Below are 18,699 nucleotides of genomic sequence, written 5' to 3'. Positions count from 1 at the left end.
ATGTAACATATATGAAAATATGTAAGGGTAGAAAAGAATAAGTTTAAAAGAGGAAACAAAATATTAAAAACTATTTTATGGCTATAGCATTATATTAATAGATAAAATCATTAAAATTAACTTTCTTTTTCACATAATTTAAATTAACAGTAAACCAGTGTATATTCGAGTCCACTCCTCTGCATATCTTTTCTCATACATTGAACAGCATACTTCATTTTCCTGGTTAACATTTATCTAAGGAAAAACGTCCTCCCTTAAGTGTTTCCTAAAGGAGCAAATAGAATAATGTCTGAATGGCATCTCCATACAACAGGTGCTAGATAAATGTTAGTTGGATTAGCAGTCTTCCTTGCAAATGTTGCTACTGCTCCCATTCCCCTACCAACTTCAAAATCTCTTTATAGCATTTACCTGTTTAGAATGGAAAACTGGCTTAGTTCTTGCAATAATTTATTCCAGGGCATATACTACTGTGTATACATATTTCTTGAGTACAGCAGACTCTCTTTCCCATGGCATAACTGCCAATTAAAAAGCTCAGCACTTCCTCGTTGAAACCAACAAGAGCATTTGATTTTTTTAACCTCACAGTGAGAGAAAAAGGAGAGGGATCCACAAAGCAGTTGTTCTCCCTTGTGATCTTATTCCTCACCTGGAAAGCTGTATCCACATGAAGATATTCCCAGGAACAAATGAGAAGCAGCAGACTTTTCTAGAATATATCATTCTCTTTATCCTGGCACATAAACCTAGGACCTGCAGAGTGTGCTTGGGTAAAACTTTTATAGACATTATTAAGCTGGAAATTTTAATGTGGATCTTGATCTTTTAAGCTGGAAAAAAATCCCTATAAGCTGGTGTGAACATCCAAGTCCCTCTTTCATGTTCAGGGAGCTCATTCTACAAGTTTGGAAGGCTAGTCATATGTGTACTATCAATCTCTCTTTCCAGAACACCTGTTTGCTCTTTCTTCTACCTCCAGGACATCAACTGGCTGGGGACTGGAAGGAAGATGCAATTGTGTAGACAACACAACTTTCCTCACTTCCGCCTTCCCAGTTAAAAGCAGCAGAAGCAAGATGAAAGCCAGTGGTGTTAGCTGAAATTACTTTCTCAAAATTATACCTCTTTGCTTCTACATATTCAGAGCAGAACATTTTCTATATGGAGTGCCTAAGGTTACATCCTCATTACCAAAACTGTATGCTCTCCCTTGCCTTTGGGTCCTTGAATTAAATAGCACAACAATGATTCCCCCCAAGCATCTATTGACCACACTCTTATAGCTGAGGAAATTGCAGCTTGGAGAGGTTGAATGCCTCCTCATTGGTAACGTAACTCCTGTGGAGACAGGATTTAATCTCAGAGCGCTTTCATTCCAAAGCACCCTCTATACTTGCTGTACTAACCTCAAACAAGAAAGTACTTTTCTACCTGGAATGGATGAGTTAATGGAAAAGTATTTTCAGTCCAAACTTCATTATGTGAAATAAACAAGAGGAAAAGTTTTCCCTGCCATGGTCTTTGAATGGTCAAGTATTTTTTTGTTTTACATATTGATTAGTAATTTCATTATGGATGAAAGGGAAACTTTATTTAGAAGAAGAGGAACCCAGGAAGCTCATTTGTGCCTACATACAGTGAACAGGCATGATTTTGCAGAAAGTTTTCTCTGTAGTCCCAAAGTGGTCAAAAAGTGCAATATGTTTCTGTAAATAAAGTTTTATTGGTACACAGGCAAATCATTTATTTATAGACAGTCTATGTTATTTCTCAAAGAAATATAGTGCCACCTACATGTCTAAAAGATTTAGTATCTGACCTCTAAAAAACATTTGTTCCTTGTTCTAGAACATTAACTCTCAAACTTACCTCTTATGATTTAGTCTTTAGAGATTAACTATTATCCTTCTCCTGAGAAGGACATTGAGATATTCCTTTCACTATAGTCCCTTTTCTTTTAAATAGCTTCTGTCATAAAGGGCTGATTTTGTACAATAGACTGGGGTCCTTTTATTCTTCTGACCTTGGATATTCAACCACTATTCCTTCACTCATACTCCCTATATTCCCTGTACTCAGCCACAAAATGAAGGAAACCTCACTGACCTTGCAGCATGAAGACATGGATTCCGATGTCTCTATTCCCCTTCTGTTGAACAAATCACTTAACTTCTGACAGAGCATAAGCTCTGTCATCTTGGACAAATACCACCGTTTTAAGTTCCAGCTCTCTTTATAGCCTCAAGCATTTCAAGGAAATCACTTCTCTTCTAACTACAAGCAGCCACAAAGAGCAGACAGGAAAACACAGATAAGACAGCTTGGGCACAGAGGGAAGTAGGGGGAAAGCTTCTTGGGTAACTGCCAAACTTCACCCTCACACAATAAGCCCCAGTAAAACAGTGGGCCTTAATAAGCACATTCCTTTCCCTTCAGGTGCACTAAGATAGGGAAGCTAAAAGCAGACTCGGGGGATAGGCCTGCAGCTGCAGAAAGATGTATGGGAACAGACACACAACTCTCCCTCCCAGATATGCACAGCAAAGAGACACAGAAGGAGTCCAAGCCTCTAATAAACTCTCCCACCATGAATCCTTAAAAACTCTTAGTCTGTAAGAGAGTGGGGCTCTGACCTAACTCAGCCAGCTGCCTTGCTCAGGTTTATTTAAAATAAACCTGTCCCTGTTGACTGAAAAGCCACCCTTCATGTTTCTCTCCTCTTCCTTTAATTGTTACATTTGGTGCCCAAACCTGGGAGGGGTGTTGGGGGCAGAGGCTCTCTTGCATCGCAGGAAGCAGTGGGCAATGGCAGCTCATCCTGAGTTAACTCCTGGATCCTGAGAGTCTCTGGCCACCTGTCCCATTTTTTTCTCTCACTTCACTCTTCAAGTGATTTGTGTGAGGAGGAAAACTAACCTGAAGGAAACTGCGTGGCTCAGTCTGGGGCTCTCAAAACCCTCAGGTCTCAGGAATCCACCTCTGGCCACCTGCAGTGTGTATTTTGCTCCTTAACCCTTGCTCCTTCTTCCTCCCTCTTCTCTCTCCCTCTCTCTCTCCCTCTCTCTCCTCTCTTTCTCTCTCTCTCTCTTTCTCTCTCTGTCTGTATCAAGTGGCTCCAGTCTGGGAGGCCCTTTGCTGATTCCAACCAGAACATCCAACATCAGACACTAATTCAGCCAACTGGTAAGATCTGCCTTCTCCTGGCTTTCTTCTGGTACTGGGCAAAGTCTGATCTGCCATCTAGGTTCTTGGAGGACCAATGGGACTAAGCTAGAGGAAATCTTGGGGACGTCCAGTTCCTTCTCATCATAACTGTCCTCTTTCAGAAAGAGGATTCTGGGTCTCTGTCTTTTGTCTAGGGATGCCTAGAACAAAACAGACCACCCTAGGCTTCTTCTTACCAGTCTAGATGGGAGCCAAACAATCCCACATTCCTACATTCTCCCACTGAACTGTCATCTTTGCAACCTTGCCAAACTTGGCTTAAGGGGGACCTTAAAGCCAATGCATTTAATTTTCTACTACAACACAGCTTGGCCCCAATACAGACTAGATAATAGCAGCTGATGGCCCCAAAACAGCACCTTTGACATTCAACTTCTCAGGGACCTTAATAATGTTATCACCAGGAATGGCAAATGGCAAGAGGTTCCCCATATTCAGGCTTTCTTCTACTTTATACCACATCCCTCCTTCTTCTCCACCTGTTCAAAAACTACTCCAGTCAGGCAAACCTCATCTGCCATTCTCTTTCTCCAGGATGTGGCCAGGGTTGAAGGCATTACTTGTATTCATGTCCTCTTCCCCATGTCAAATTTGTGGCAAATTGAACAGCTTCTGGGATCTTTCTCTAAAAATCCCTCTCATTATCACAGGGAATTCCTGCACATAATCCAACCCTTTCATTTAACTTGGCATAACATTTTTACAATTCTAACCTCCACCCTCACCCTTAATAAAAAAGAGCACTCAGCTTAATTAAAATGGGTAGCCAAGCTATAAGTATATTCAAAACGTCTTTATGTTTTTTCTTCATAAATCTTGTTTTCCTGAAAAAAGTTTTTTTCAGTCAAAATTACTTTTCTCCACTCTGTCTTTCAACTCTTAGTGCATGTATAAAAGACCCTAGAATAACTTCTGGTAGCCTGAGAGTCCCTGGGAAAACAGAAAAGTCACCACAATTCCCATTTTTGGAAAAATCTCTGTTTTCCTTGTGGAACCCCTGGAATTAAAGGTGAATAAGTACCTCTCAAAATCTGTCTTTGTTTATCAGCTATGCTTGTTTATTAGGCCCTTAAAATTGTCTTCCTAGTCCTTTTCTTAAAGGGTCTCACCCTGAAGCCAATAATCCAACTAGGAAATTAGCAAATGTAACTCTTATAATGACTGAATCTTCTTCTGGTTGTCTGTGTGGCTATATATGTATTATGTGTGCAATGTCTATTAAAAAGAGCACTAATTAATTAATTGGCCTAAGAAATAAGCACTTAATTTCAATCTTTAAAAGGAAAATGTTAAGCAAAGTAATACTGTGTATATTGCCATTTTACTTTATTCTTCTGTTAAAGCAAAACTGTGGGATTTTATTATGTGTGTGTGCTTTTACTAAATGTCCCAGTTAGCTGTGCTTAAATATACCAGTACTATTTATGGTTTGAATTTTAATTATTAGGTATTTTCTCCAGCTCTAACATTGTTTTCCAAAAACACACTAAGCTGTATTGCACAGTTCAAAATTTAGTTACTTAAGGAATCAATCTAGGCATTGTTCTTGGTCTTAAATTTAGTAGCACAGGACATGTATATTATCACTATACTAATTTTCAAGGATTTTTCTTTGACATTTAAAAGTTTAACAACAGATATTCACATTTAATGTTTATAGAAACTTAACAATTCCTTTATTAATAATTTTATTATAAAATTTCATAAACCATATTTTCCAAAATAAGTTTATATCAAATCCAGCTTTCCAGAAATGTTAATAGTGAAGTATGTCAGTGTACTAAATAAATCATTCACTTGTACCCATGGGGAAAATTTAGTGTTATTGCCCTTCACAGTAAAAAAAAAAAAAAAAGGAAAATCTTTCATTTTTAAAATTAAATTAGAAAATGTTACATAACTTGGCACTTTAGTAGTGTGTACACTAGCATTAATTTATACACTACTTTTGCCACTAGAGAGTTGAAGTTAAAATATCCCCCAGTCATATAGCTTTGAAATACATCTTTCATTCACAATTTCTGCTCAGATAATTGAATAGTTTGCCATCTAGGTTATTTTCGTTTATACTATAAAACAAAAGTGAACTAGTCCAGTTTAATTTTTATGCTTAAAATATTGCACATTTTCTATATATAAGTCATTTAGATTAGTATCTACGTAGGTTCAATCAGATCCAACCATGCATTCAAGTTATTATACTATATAACCCTATAAAATATAGAAGTATTATTACTTTGCCTTTATAATAAAACCCAAGGGTCTGTTTTAATTTATGAATTTGGCATTTAAGCAAAAAAAATTTAGTTCCCAAAGTTGGGAAAAAAATGACAAAACAAAGGAAGAAGGAACCAGATTTTAATGCACATATTTTTTTCTTGGGGTTGTAAGGTAGAGTCCCCTTCCTTCCAGAACACTTTATTATATTTCACTTATAGAACTAATTTTCTGTGTCAAGGTATAATTCTCATATTAAAGCTCTAGCCTAAAAGGCAAAAGAAAGTTGTCTTCATTTTGCAAACATATTTATTACTTTAACAAGATAATAAAGAAACAAAATTTAGGATTCAAACTGAGTAAGAATACTGTTTCAATGAACATGTCCCTAAGATAACCCAAAATTGGCAGTTAATTTAGATGTCTAGAAAATCTCAGTTCCCAACAGTAAAAATATCCTGAGTGGCTAGTGCACCTTGAGAAAAATCTAGCATACTAAATAAATAATGTTCATGTGGGAGCCAGGAGCTGGGTAAGCCTTGCCTGCAACTAGAAAAATAAAGCCAGCACTTTTGGAACTAATAGGCCTTCACTTGTCAGTATCATAAAAAGCATTGCCCCACTAAACTTTGCTGCCACCAGTTCAGTAGTTACTTATTCCTACCTAAGCACTCACCTTCCAATTTTCTTAAGTTTTTAGAATAGAAAAAAATGCATTATATTTGAAAGCTACTTCACCCAAATTACAATATGAGCCAGTGTTTTTAGTTTCAAGTAACAGTAAAAAAAAAAAAAAAAAAAAAAAAAAAAGGATTTGTTCCCTTCAGTGACTTGTTTGGGTGTTTTAGTTATGCATAAGTATTTTCAGCAAAGGAAGGATAGAAAGGAGTTGAAAATTAATTTATATTACTTGCTACTTGGGAATAAAGGACTTTTTAAAAAGTTTCCTCTTTTAAAAGTGTGGGTATGGGGTTGTATTTTATCTATTTTATCTATCTTATATACAGATTGTTCCAACTTACCACTGGTGTTAATCCAGGTACATTATGATGTGTTTGCAATTGCACAGATTTCCACCACTGGGCTGAAGAAAATGCAAGACTGCTACATTATGACCAAATGTGCAAGTCAAAGAATATAACCTGGTTTGATGTAGCTATGCAACTTGAAGTATGTTATTTATTGTGATAGCCAATATGAAGGAAAATGAGACTTGATCATCTTGTGGTGTCCAATTTCAGTTCTCAGGAGGTATTCTATTGGCTATCAGGTATAACTCCAGGTGTAGAAGACACTTTCTGACTTTGAAAGGACATGTAGTCCACTGAGGGAATTGGAGAATACCACTGGAATGGCCTAAGTAAGAGCTGTATGGTTCTGGTTGGCGAAGAAGAACCTGCTCCCCTCATAGCATAGGAAGCCTGGAGCTTGTCATGAGGTGTACCTAAATTTACTGATGCTGTAGGTTCTTTATATCTGGTCTTGTCATGAAAAACAATTCTTGATTCCCAGGAATATTTGTATCTCTACCATTAGAGAACAAGGACAGTTTTCTTCTTTGATTTAGTGTCTAGAAAAAATATTATTTATTGGTAAGATCAGTGTAAAACCACTTTGATACCATCCCTGATTTTCTCTATGCCTAAGATTTTTGGATCATATATAATTTTATTGGAATAACTTGAGGTTTGAAATGTCTGAGACTTTGGGATTTGATTTGTAGTATTATAAAGGAAATACCTCTGAATACTGACAAAGTGCTAGAGAATCACTGAGAGTTGGAGTGATTTGTAGGATTAGGTTCAGTGATAAGATTTTACATCAAATTCAGTCAATTCTCATTAACAAGGCCCTACAAAAATATTGTTTCATCAAATACTTCATGTGTATTTACCCCAATAGTATCCAGTTTTCCTAAAAGCCAGTTGTTGAGAAAATATCATTGCTCACAATTAACTTTAATAGCATCAATTAAATGTGTGACCATTATTTCTGTTTCCCCCCTGCCCAGGAGTTGACATAACCAGAAATTCTGTATATTGGCTGCACTAGTAATAGCTTGGAAAAAGTAAATTATAGAAGTAAGGTAGAATTATCCCTAGAACCTAAAAAAGTTATTGGAAACATTTTATGAAAAGTTGGAATTGTATAATCTTAAACTGGAAAAAAGAATAACACAATCAAAGCAATAAAAACAAAAACATGTAAAAGAGAGTGTGACCATTGTTAGTTGGAAATACCGGGAGAATCTTGTTTCGATATTCCTTAGTGGAAGCTAATTGATTTATGCAGTTTTTTAGTTTTTGTTTTGTTTGTCTATTTTGAGGCAGTCAAACTCTGTGGACTCTCTATATTCAGAAATTTTCTGAAAACTGCCTTTTAAGTTTTTTTATGGGTATCTTGTCTTCTAGGGATAAGTCTGCAAGTTTGCACCTGTTCTGGCAGTGAGGAGTACCTGATAGGATCCTTTCCAGCATGGCTCCTGAGCAATCTTTCTCAGATTTCTTTCCTAGAATTACCCACTTTTAGGTTATGTGGGAACCAATCTTCTGTCTGATGGGACAAGGCAGGCTGTACTTAATGAAGAATAATAGAGTGCAGTGGGTTAGTCTTTTAAAATATTTATCTACATCAGATTATAAGATGTTGGAATCCAGCATTGGTGGAGCTCTCACTTGTGATGTTGGCCTGCTGGTGAGCAGATCACGGGTGTATTCATATAATAGCATAAGACTCAAAAAAATTGAATGAAATACTGATATATTCAACAGCATGGATGTGTTTCACAGATATTTTAATGAATAGAAATATCAGACACTAAAAAGAGTACCCACTATAAGATGCTAATCACAAAATAAATCTTAACCGTCGTAGGGATGTGAATTGATTGAAGTAACTTTCAGAGATTATGTTGTTGTAATTTTTAAAGTAATGCAAATTACATAAATGCAATCTTGTTTTAATCCCATGGAACTGTAAATTAAGATCTCTGTGTGTATAAAATATATCTCATTAAAGAGAGAAAGAAAAAGATTCTCACCAGGCACGTTGCCTCACACTTGTAATCCCAGCCCTTTGGGAGGCCGAGGCGGGCTGATCACTCGAGGCCCGGAGTTCAAGACCAGCCTGGCCACCATGGTGAAACCCCATCTCTACTAAAAATACAAGAAATTAGCCAGGTGTGGTAGCGAGCACCTGTAATTCCAGCTACTTGGGAGGCTGAGGCAGGAGAATCGCTTGAACCCAGGAGGCAGAGGTTGCAGTGAGCTGAGATCACACCATTGCACTCCAGCCGGGGCAACAAGAGTGAAACTCTCTCAAAAAGGAAAAAAAAAAAAAGAAAGAAAAGAAAAAGAAAGATTCTCTATGAAACTTTTGAATTATTGGATGTCCACAAATTTATTTAATTTATCCTTCTAATTAAAGGCTATTTTACTACGCTTATTATTCTAGATCCAAGAACACTTCTCGCACCTCTAGTACATTACTCCTCTGTCTGCTAAGTATGTGAGGTTGCTAATGAGAAGCCTGAATCAATGTGGTTCTTAGTTTTCTGATCAAAACCAGTGACTCTGAAACCTTGTAAATGCTTGTCTTCACCATTGGTGGTCTAAAATTTCAACATGAAATATTGAATGAGTGATTTCTCCATTCAGTCTTAAGTTGGTTTTTTGAAGCATAAGTCACTCTTCGGATCTACTGTTTCCTTCACCTCTTTTTTTCTTTTCCTCCCTTTAAATAGTTTTCATCTCTCTGTTTGCCCTGTTCTCCTAATTTTGGAATGCCATTTAAATGGGCATTCAAACTTCTCAATCTGTTACTCATTTATCTTATCTTTTCCATCATATTTTCCAACCTTTCTTCATTTTGTGTTGTGTTCACAGCATACTTTCTGCTAGATCTTCTAGCTTTCTTTTCTTTTTTTTTCTTTTGAGACGGAGTCTTGCAGTCTTGCTCTAACACTAGGGTGGAGTGCAGTGGCACAATCTCGGCTCACTGCAACCTCCGCCTCCTGCGTTCAAGCAATTCCCCTACCTCAGCCTCCCGACTAGCTAGGACTACAGTCGTGTGCCACCACACCTGGCTAATTTTTTGTATTTTAGTAGAGATGGGGTTTCACCATGCTGGCCAGGATTGACCTTGTGATCTGCCTGCCTCGGCCTCCCAAAGTGCTGGGATTACAGGTGTGAGCCATGGCGCTCTGCCTCTAACTTTCTAATTATCTATGAGCTGTGTCCACTTTGCTATTCAGTTCATATATTAAGATTTTAATTCAGAGTTCTAATATTTAATTTTTAGAATCTCTGATTCATTTTTATTCAAGTAATATGTGATATCACAGTTATATACATTGAAAGTCTTCTGATTGCTCTCTTTCTTTTCAGCAGGTATAAATTCATTCATAAGGCAGGTACAGTGGCTCATGTCTATAATCCCACTACTTTGGGAGACTGAGATGGGAGGATTTTTTGAGGACAGGAGTTTGACACCAGCCTGGGCAATGTAGCCAGACCTTGTCTCTACAAAAAAGTTATTTGCAGTTAACCACTTTTTTTTTCCTTCAAGATGGCTGTCTAGGGACATCACAAGCAAGTTTTCCTCAGAAGGAAGATAAAGTTACCACTGAATCATTAAGATTTGAATGGAAATCAGAGAAAAAGAGAGCCAGGACTAGTCAGGAAGAAGCTGGGGTGCACAGAAAAAAAGCAGCAAACATCTGGATGAGATCAACCCAAGGGAACTCAAAGCCCAGTGGAAAGCATAGATGGGAGGGCTTTTCTGCTCCCCAAACCCCTCTGACAATCTGCTAAATGCTAAATGGTCAGAGAGCTTCTCTGACCTCCCAATACAGGACAACAATATCACTGGTGATTGGTGAATTTCATGGGAATAGAGAACAGGGTGGCCAGCTCACAGAGACATACCACACCCCACTCAGACACAGGCTGAGACAGTGGGTACCATATGAGTTGTGCATTTGTGGTACCACCCCCTGCCTGGAGATCCTCTGCCTTTGAGCCTCTGCACCACCAGATGACATGCAGACATTCTCTACAACCCACTCTGACTTTGGAAAGCACAGGGGACTGGCGGGTCCCCTGGGAATTGTGGTACCCTGGAAATGTAACCCTCAGCTCAGATCACCCCTAAGGGAGGGGGGAGCATGGCCCCCACTTGGGATAAAGAAAACATAGGCATGGTGCCAACTGCTGATGGAGCCACTGCCAAAGCCAGAAACAGATGTGGAGAGGGTAGTCATCTTTCTGCCCCATCCCTGTACCCAAGTGCACTGTTGTGGATGCAGCAGCAGTTCTTCTCATTGGGGCCTGGTGAGCATTTGCAGGAAGAACACCATTTTCTGGCAGATCTACTCCCACTGAAAGTGAGCCTGCACTTACTCAAGCATTCATGAAGGGTAGGTTCCAGCTTCCTCTCCCTGTACAGAGCAGCAGCACGCTGGCAATGGAGGGAAGTCTATGGAGTTGCCTCACCTGGACTGTGGGAAGAAGCTCTGCCCCAGCCCCCATCCTAGTGGTAGCCATTGGAGAGACAGATCTCTGGCCAACAGCTACACATGAGACTTATAAAAGTCTCATGACCTTTATAAACAGAAGGTCATGAGACCCAAGACAGGGGTGTAATAGGGAAGTGGAGCACAATCCTGTTGGCTTAGGATAAGGAGATGGTGACCACCCCCTTCCCCTTCCCCTGAGACTTCAGCACTCACCCATCACAATTTCTTCCTGGTACCCTCAGAAGGGCTGGTGCATACACTGGTCACCAGGCTACCTGCTGGCTCTTACTATTAAAGAGTGTAGCCTGAATTGCATAAGCAAACAAAAAAACATTGCTATTACAAACAACATCTGTGATAGTCACCTCATGAATTTATTTGCCACTGAGGAACATGTACAGAATATTGGCCCTCTGAAAGCTCCCAGAAACAAAGCCAATTGATTATATACAACATACACCAGAGTCATATCCTCAAGGAAAAAAAATAAAAAAAAACCCATCCAAATGAAGCAAATTCAATAAAAGAAGCATCAGCTTCCTCAGTTAGGAAGGCAGCATAAGAACCCCAGCAGCATGGGAGAAAAGAGTGTTCCATCACCTCCAATGGACTGCACTCACTTCCTAGCACTAGATCCTAACCAGATTGAAATGGCTGAGATGACAGATATAGAACTCAGAATATGGATGGCAAGGAAACTCAACAATCTGCCAGAGAAAGTTGAAATCAAATACAAAGAAGACAGAAGAAAGATTCAGAGCATGAAAGACAGCATAGCTATGTTAGGAAAGAACCACACAGAGCTTCTGGAATAAAAAAATTTACTACAGAAATTTCCAAATACAGTTGTATACTTTAACCATAATGTAGACCAAGCAGAAGAAAGAATTTCAGAGCTTGAAGACAAGCATTCTCAAGTAATCCAGTCAGACAAAAAATAAAAAATAAAAATGAAAAAGCCTTCAAGAACTATGGTATTATGTAAAGTGGCCAAACCTATGACTTATTGACATTCCTGAGAGAAGAAAACAAGCAACCTGGAAAACATATATGAGGGCATAATTCAGGAAAATTTCCCCAATCTTGCTGGACAGGTCTATATGCAAATACAAGAAGTTCAGAGAACTCCTGTAAGATACTATACAAGGCAATCATCCCCAAGGAATATAGTCATAAAGCTATAGAAGGTCAATAGAGCCAGAAGAGATTGGGAGCCTATTTTAAGTCTTCTTAAAGAAAAAAAACATGTCAGATAAGAATTTCAATTTCATTTTCCACCAAACCAAGCCTCATAAAGGAAAGGGAAATAAAGCTATTCTAAGACCAGCAAATGTTAAGGGAATTTGTCACTACCAGACTGGACATACAAAGAAATACTCAAAGGAGTTCTAAACATGGAAATGAATGAACAATACTTGCTACCAGAAAAGCACACATAAGTACAAAACTTACAAACAAGCTCAATAAAGCAACTACATGATCAAGAAATGCAACACAGCTAGCTAATAACCACATGACCAGAAAAAAACCTAACATATCAATATTAATCTTGAACATAAACAGCCTAAACACTCCACTTAAAAGATACAGAATGGCAAGTTGGATAAAAAACAAAACCCATCATTCTTCTGTTTAAAGAAACTCTTCTCATATGTAATGACACCCATAGGCTCAAATTACAGGTATGGAGAATGAACTGTTACACAAATGGAAAACACATGAGAGCTGGGGTCACTATTCTTGTAGCATATAAAGAGACTTTAAACCAATGACAATAATAATTAAAAAGGACATAATGATAAAAGGTTCACTTCAGCAAGATTTAACTACATCCTGCACATGTACCCCTGAACTTAAGATAAAAATTAAATATAAGCCAAGATGGGCAAACAGGAACAGCTCCAGTCTACAGCTCCCAGCATGAGCGACACAGAAGATGGGTGATTTCTGCATTTCCAACTGAGGTACCGGGTTTATCTCACTAGGGAGTGCTGGACAGTGGGTGCAGGACAGTGGGTGCAGTGCACCGTGCATGAGCAGAAGCAGGGCGAGGCATCACCTCACCTAGGAAACACAAGGGGTCAGGGAATTCCCTTTCCTAGTCAAAGAAAGGGGAGACAGAGGGCAGCTGGAAAATTGGGTCACTCCCACCCTAATACTGCACTCTTCCAATGGGCTTAACAAACGGCACACCAGGAGATAATATCCTGCACCTAGCTCAGAGGGTCCTATGGCCACAGAGCCTCACTCATTGCTAGCACAGCAGTCTGAGATCAAACTGCAAGGTGGCAGCAAGGCTGGGGGAAGGGTGCCCACCATTGCTCAGACTTGAGTAGGCAAACAAAGTGGCCAGGAAGCTAGAACTAGGTGGAGCCCACCACTGCTCAAGGAGGCCTGCCTGCCTCTGTAGGCTCCACCTCTGGGGGCAGCACACAGACAAACAAAAAGACAGCAATAACCTCTGCAGTCTTAAATGTCGCTGTCTGACAGCTTTGAAGTGGTTCTCCCAGCACGCAGCTTGAGATCTGAGAACGGGCAGACTGCCTCCTCAAGTGAGTCCCTGACTCCTGCGTAGCCTAACTGGGAGGCACTCCCCTGTAGGGGTGGACTGACACCTCACATGGCCAGGTACTCCTCTGAGACAAAACTTCCAGAGGAACAATCAGGCAGCAGCATTTGGGGTTTTCCAATATCCACTGTTCTGCAGCCACCGCTGCTGATACCCAGGCAAACAGGGTCTGAAGTGGAAACTCCAGGAAACTCCAACAGAACTGCAGCTGAGGGTTCTAAATGATAGAAGGAAAACTAACAAACAGAAAGGACATCCACACCAAAAACCCATCTGTATGTCACCATCATCAAAGACCAAAGGTAGATAAAACCACAAAGATGGGGAAAAAACAGAGCAGAAAAACCAGAAACTCTAAAAATCAGAGCACCTCTCCTTCTCCGATGGAATGCAGCTCCTCACCAGCAATGGAATGAAGCTGGATGGAGAACGACTTTGACAAGTTGGGAGAGGAAGGCTTCAGAAGATCAAATTACTCTGAGCTAAAGGAGGAAGTTTGAACCAATGGCAAAGAAGTTAAAAACTTTGAAAAAAAATTAGGTGAATGGATAACTAGAATAACCAATGCAGAGAAGTCCTTAAGGGACCTGATGGAGCTGCAAACCACAGCACGAGGACTACGTGATGAATGCACAAGTGTCAATAACTGATGCAATCAACTGAAAGAAAGGGTATCCGTGATGGAAGATGAAATGAATTAAATGAAGCATGAAGAGAATTTTAGAGGAAAAAGAATAAAAAGAAATGAAGAAAGCCTCCAAGAAATATGGGACTATGTGAAAAGACCAAATCTATGACTAATTGGTGTACCTGAAAGTGACAGGGAGAATGGAACCAAGTTGGAAAACACTTTGCAGGATATGATCCAGGAGAACTTCCACAATCTAGCAAGGCAGGCCAACATTGAAATTCAAGAAATACAGAGAATGCCACAAAGATACTCCTCGAGAAGGGCAATGCCAAGACATATAATTGTCAGATTCACCAAAGTTGAGACGAAGGAAAAAATGTTAAGGGCAGCCAGAGAGAAAGGTCGGGTTATCCACAAAGGGAAGCCCATCAGAATAACAGCTGATCTCTTGGCAGAAACTCTACAAGCCAGAAGAGAGTGGGGGCCAATATTCAACATTCTTAAAGAAAAGAATTTTCAAACAAGAATTTCATATCCAGCGAAACTAAGCTTCATAAGTGAAGGAGAAATAAAATCCTTTACAGAGAAGCAAATGCAGAGAGATTTTGTCACCACCAGGCCTGCCCTAAAAGAGCTCCTGAAGGCAGCACTAAACATGGAAAGGAACAACTGGTACCAGCCACTGCAAAAACATGCCAAATTGTAAAGAACATCAAGGCTAGGAAGAAACTGCATCAACTAATGAGCAAAATAACCAGCGAACATCATAATGACAGGATCAAATTCACACATAACTATACTAACCTTAAATGTAAATGGGCTAAATGTTGAAATTAAAAGGCACCAACTGGCAAATTGGATAAAGAGTCAAGACCCATCAGTGTGCTGCATTCAGGAAACCCATCTCATGTGCAGAGACACACATAGGCTCCAAATAAAGGGATGGAGGAAGATCTACCAAGCAAATGGAAAACAAAAGAAGGCAAGGGTTGTAATCCTAGTCTCAGATAAAACAGACTTTAAACCAACAAAGATCAAAAGAGACAAAGAAGGCCATTACATAATGGTAAAGGGATCAATTCAACAAGAAGAGCTAACTATCCTAAATATATATGCACCCAATAAAGGAGCACCCAGATTCATAAAGCAAGTCCTTAGTGACCCACAAAAAGACTTAGACTCCCACACATTAATAATGGGAGACTTTAACACCCCACTGTCAACATTAGACAGATCAATGAGACAGAAAGTCAACAAGAATACAAAGGAATTGAACTCAGCTCTGCACCAAGCGGACCTAATAGACATCTACAGAACTCTCCACCCCAAATCAACAGAATATACATTTTTTTCAGCACCACACCACACCTATTCCAAAATTGACCACATACTTGGAAGTAAAGCTCTCCTCAGTAAATGTAAAAGAACAGAAATTATAACAAACTATCTCTCAGATCACAGTGCAATCAAGCTAGAACTCAGGATTAAGAATCTCACTCAAAACCGCTCAACTACATGTAAACTGAATAACCTGCTCCTGAATGACTACTGGGTACATAACGAAATGAAGGCAGGAATAAAGATGTTCTTTGAAACCAACGAGAACCAAGACACAACATACCAGAATCTCTGGGATGCATTCAAAGCCGTGTGTAGAGGGAAATTTATAGAACTAAATACCCACAAGAGAAAGCAGGAAAGATCCAAAATTGACACCCTAACATCACAATTAAAAGAACTAGAAAAGCAAGAGCAAACACATTCAAAAGCTAGCAGAAGGCAAGAAATAACTAAAATCGGAGCAGAACTGAAGGAAATAGAGACACAAAAAACCCTTCAAAAAATTAATGAATCCAGGAGCTGGTTTGTTGAAAGGATCAACAAAATTGATAGACCACTAGCAAGATAAATAAAGAAAAAAAGAAGAATCAAATAGATGCAATAAAAAATGATAAAGGGGATATCACCACGGATCCCACAGAAATACAAACTACCATGACAGCATACTACAAACACCTCTACACAAATAAACTAGAAAATCTAGAAGAAATGGATAAATTCCTCGACACATCCACTCTCCCAAGACTAAACCAGGAAGAAGTTGAATCTCTGAATAGACCAATAACAGGATCTGAAATTGTGGCAATAATCAATAGCTTGCCAACCAAAAAGAGTCCAGGACCAGATGGATTCACAGTCAAATTCTACCAGAGGTACAACGAGGAACTGGTACCATTCCTCCCTAACTCATTTTATGAGGCCAGCATCATCCTGATACCAAAGCCGGGCAGAGACACAACAAAAAAAGAGAATTTTAGACCAATATCCTTGATGAACTTTGATGCAAAATTCCTCAATAAAATACTGGCAAACCGAATCCAGCAGCACATCAAAAAGCTTATCCAACATGATCAAGTGGGCTTCATCCCTGGGATGCAAGGCTGGTTCAATGTATGCAAAGCAATAAATGTAATCCAGAATATAAACAGAACCAAAAACAAAAACCACATGATTATCTCGATAGATTCAGAAAAGGCCTTTGACAAAATTCAACAACGCTTCATGCTAAAAACTCTCAATAAATTAGGTATTGATGGGACGTATCTCAAAATAATAACAGCTATCTATGACAAACCCACAGCCAATATCACACTGAATGGGCAAAAACTGGAAGCATTCCCTTTGAAAACTGGCACAAGACAGGGAGGCTCTCTCTCACCACTCTTATTCAACATAGTGTTGGAAGTTTTGGCCAGGGCAACTAGGCAGGAGAAGGAAATAAAGGGCATTCAATTAGGAAAAGAGGAAGTCACATTGTGCCTGTTTGCAGATGACATGATTGTATATTTAGAAAACCCCATTGTCTCAGCCCAAAATCTCCTTAAGCTGATAAGCAACTTCAGCAAAGTCTGAGGATACAAAATCAATGTGCAAAAATCACAAGCATTCTTATACACCAATAACAGAGAAACAGAGAGCCAAATCATGAGTGAACTCCCATTCACAATTGCTTCAAATAGAATAAAATACTGAGGAATCCAACTAACGAGAGATGAGAAGGACCTCTTCAAGGAGAACAACAAACCACTGCTCAAGGAAATAAAAGAGGATACAAACAAATGGAAGAACATCCCATGCTCATGGGTAGGAAGAATCAATATTGTGAAAATGGCCATACTGCCCAAGGTAATTTACAGATTCAATGCCAACCCCATCAAGCTACCAATGACTTTCATCACAGAATTGGAAAAAACTACTTTAAAGTTCATATGGAACAAAAAAGAGCCCGCATCACCAAGTCAATCCTAAGCCAAAAGAACAAAGCTGGAGCCATCGTGCTACCTGACTTCACACTATACTACAAGGCTACAGTAACCAAAACAGCATGGTACTGGTACCAAAACAGAGATATAGACCAACGGAACAGAACAGAGCTCTCAGAAATAATGCCACATATCTACAACTATCTGATCTTTGACAAACCTGGGAAAAACAAGCAATGGGGAAAGAATTCCCTATTTAATAAATGGTGCTGGGAAAACTGGCTAGCCATATGGAGAAAGCTGAAACTGGATCCCTTCCTTACACCTTATACAGAAATCAATTCAAGATGGATTAAAGACTTAAACGTTAGACCTAAAACCATAAAAACCCTAGAAGAAAACCTAGGCATTACCATTCAGGACATAGGCATGGGCAAGGACTTCATGTCTAAAACACCAAAAGCAATGGCAACAAAAGCCAAAATTGACAAATGGGATCTAATTAAACTAAAGAGCTTCTGCACAGCAAAAGAAACCAACATCAGAGTGAACAGGCAACCTACAAAATGGGAGAAAATTTTTGCAACCTACTCATCTGACAAAGGGCTAATATCCAGAATCTACAATGAACTCAAACAAATTTACAAGAAAAAAACAACCCCACCAAAAAGTGGGTGAAGGATATGAACAGACACTTCTGAAAAGAAGACATTTATGCAGCCAAAAAACACATGAAAAAATGCTCATCATCACTGGCCATCAGAGAAATGCAAATCAAAACCACAGTGAGATACCATCTCACACTAGTTAGAATGGCGATCATTAGAAAGTCAGGAAACAACAGGTGCTGGTGAGGATGTGGAGAAATAGGAACACTTTTACACTGTTGATGGGACTGTAAACTAGTTCAACCACTGTGGAAGTTGGTGTGGCAATTCCTCAGGGATGTAGACCTGGAAATACCACTTGACCCAGCCATCCCATTACTGGGTATATACCCAAAGGACTATAAATCATGCTGCTATAAAGACACATGCACTCGTATGTTTATTGCAGCACCATTCACAATAGCAAAGACTTGGAACCAACCCAAATGTCCAACAATGATAGACTGGATTAAGAAAATGTGGCACATATACACCATGCAATACTATGCAGCCATAAAAATTGTTGAGTTCATGTCCTTTGTAGGGACATGGATGAAGCTGGAAACCATCATTCTCAACAAACCATCACAAGGACAAAAAACCAAACACTGCATGTTCTCACTCAT

Source organism: Pongo abelii, chromosome 9 (genome assembly GCF_028885655.2).
Source record: "Pongo abelii isolate AG06213 chromosome 9, NHGRI_mPonAbe1-v2.0_pri, whole genome shotgun sequence".
Lineage (NCBI taxonomy): Eukaryota > Metazoa > Chordata > Mammalia > Primates > Hominidae > Pongo > Pongo abelii.
Note: the sequence above shows the minus strand (reverse complement) of the source record.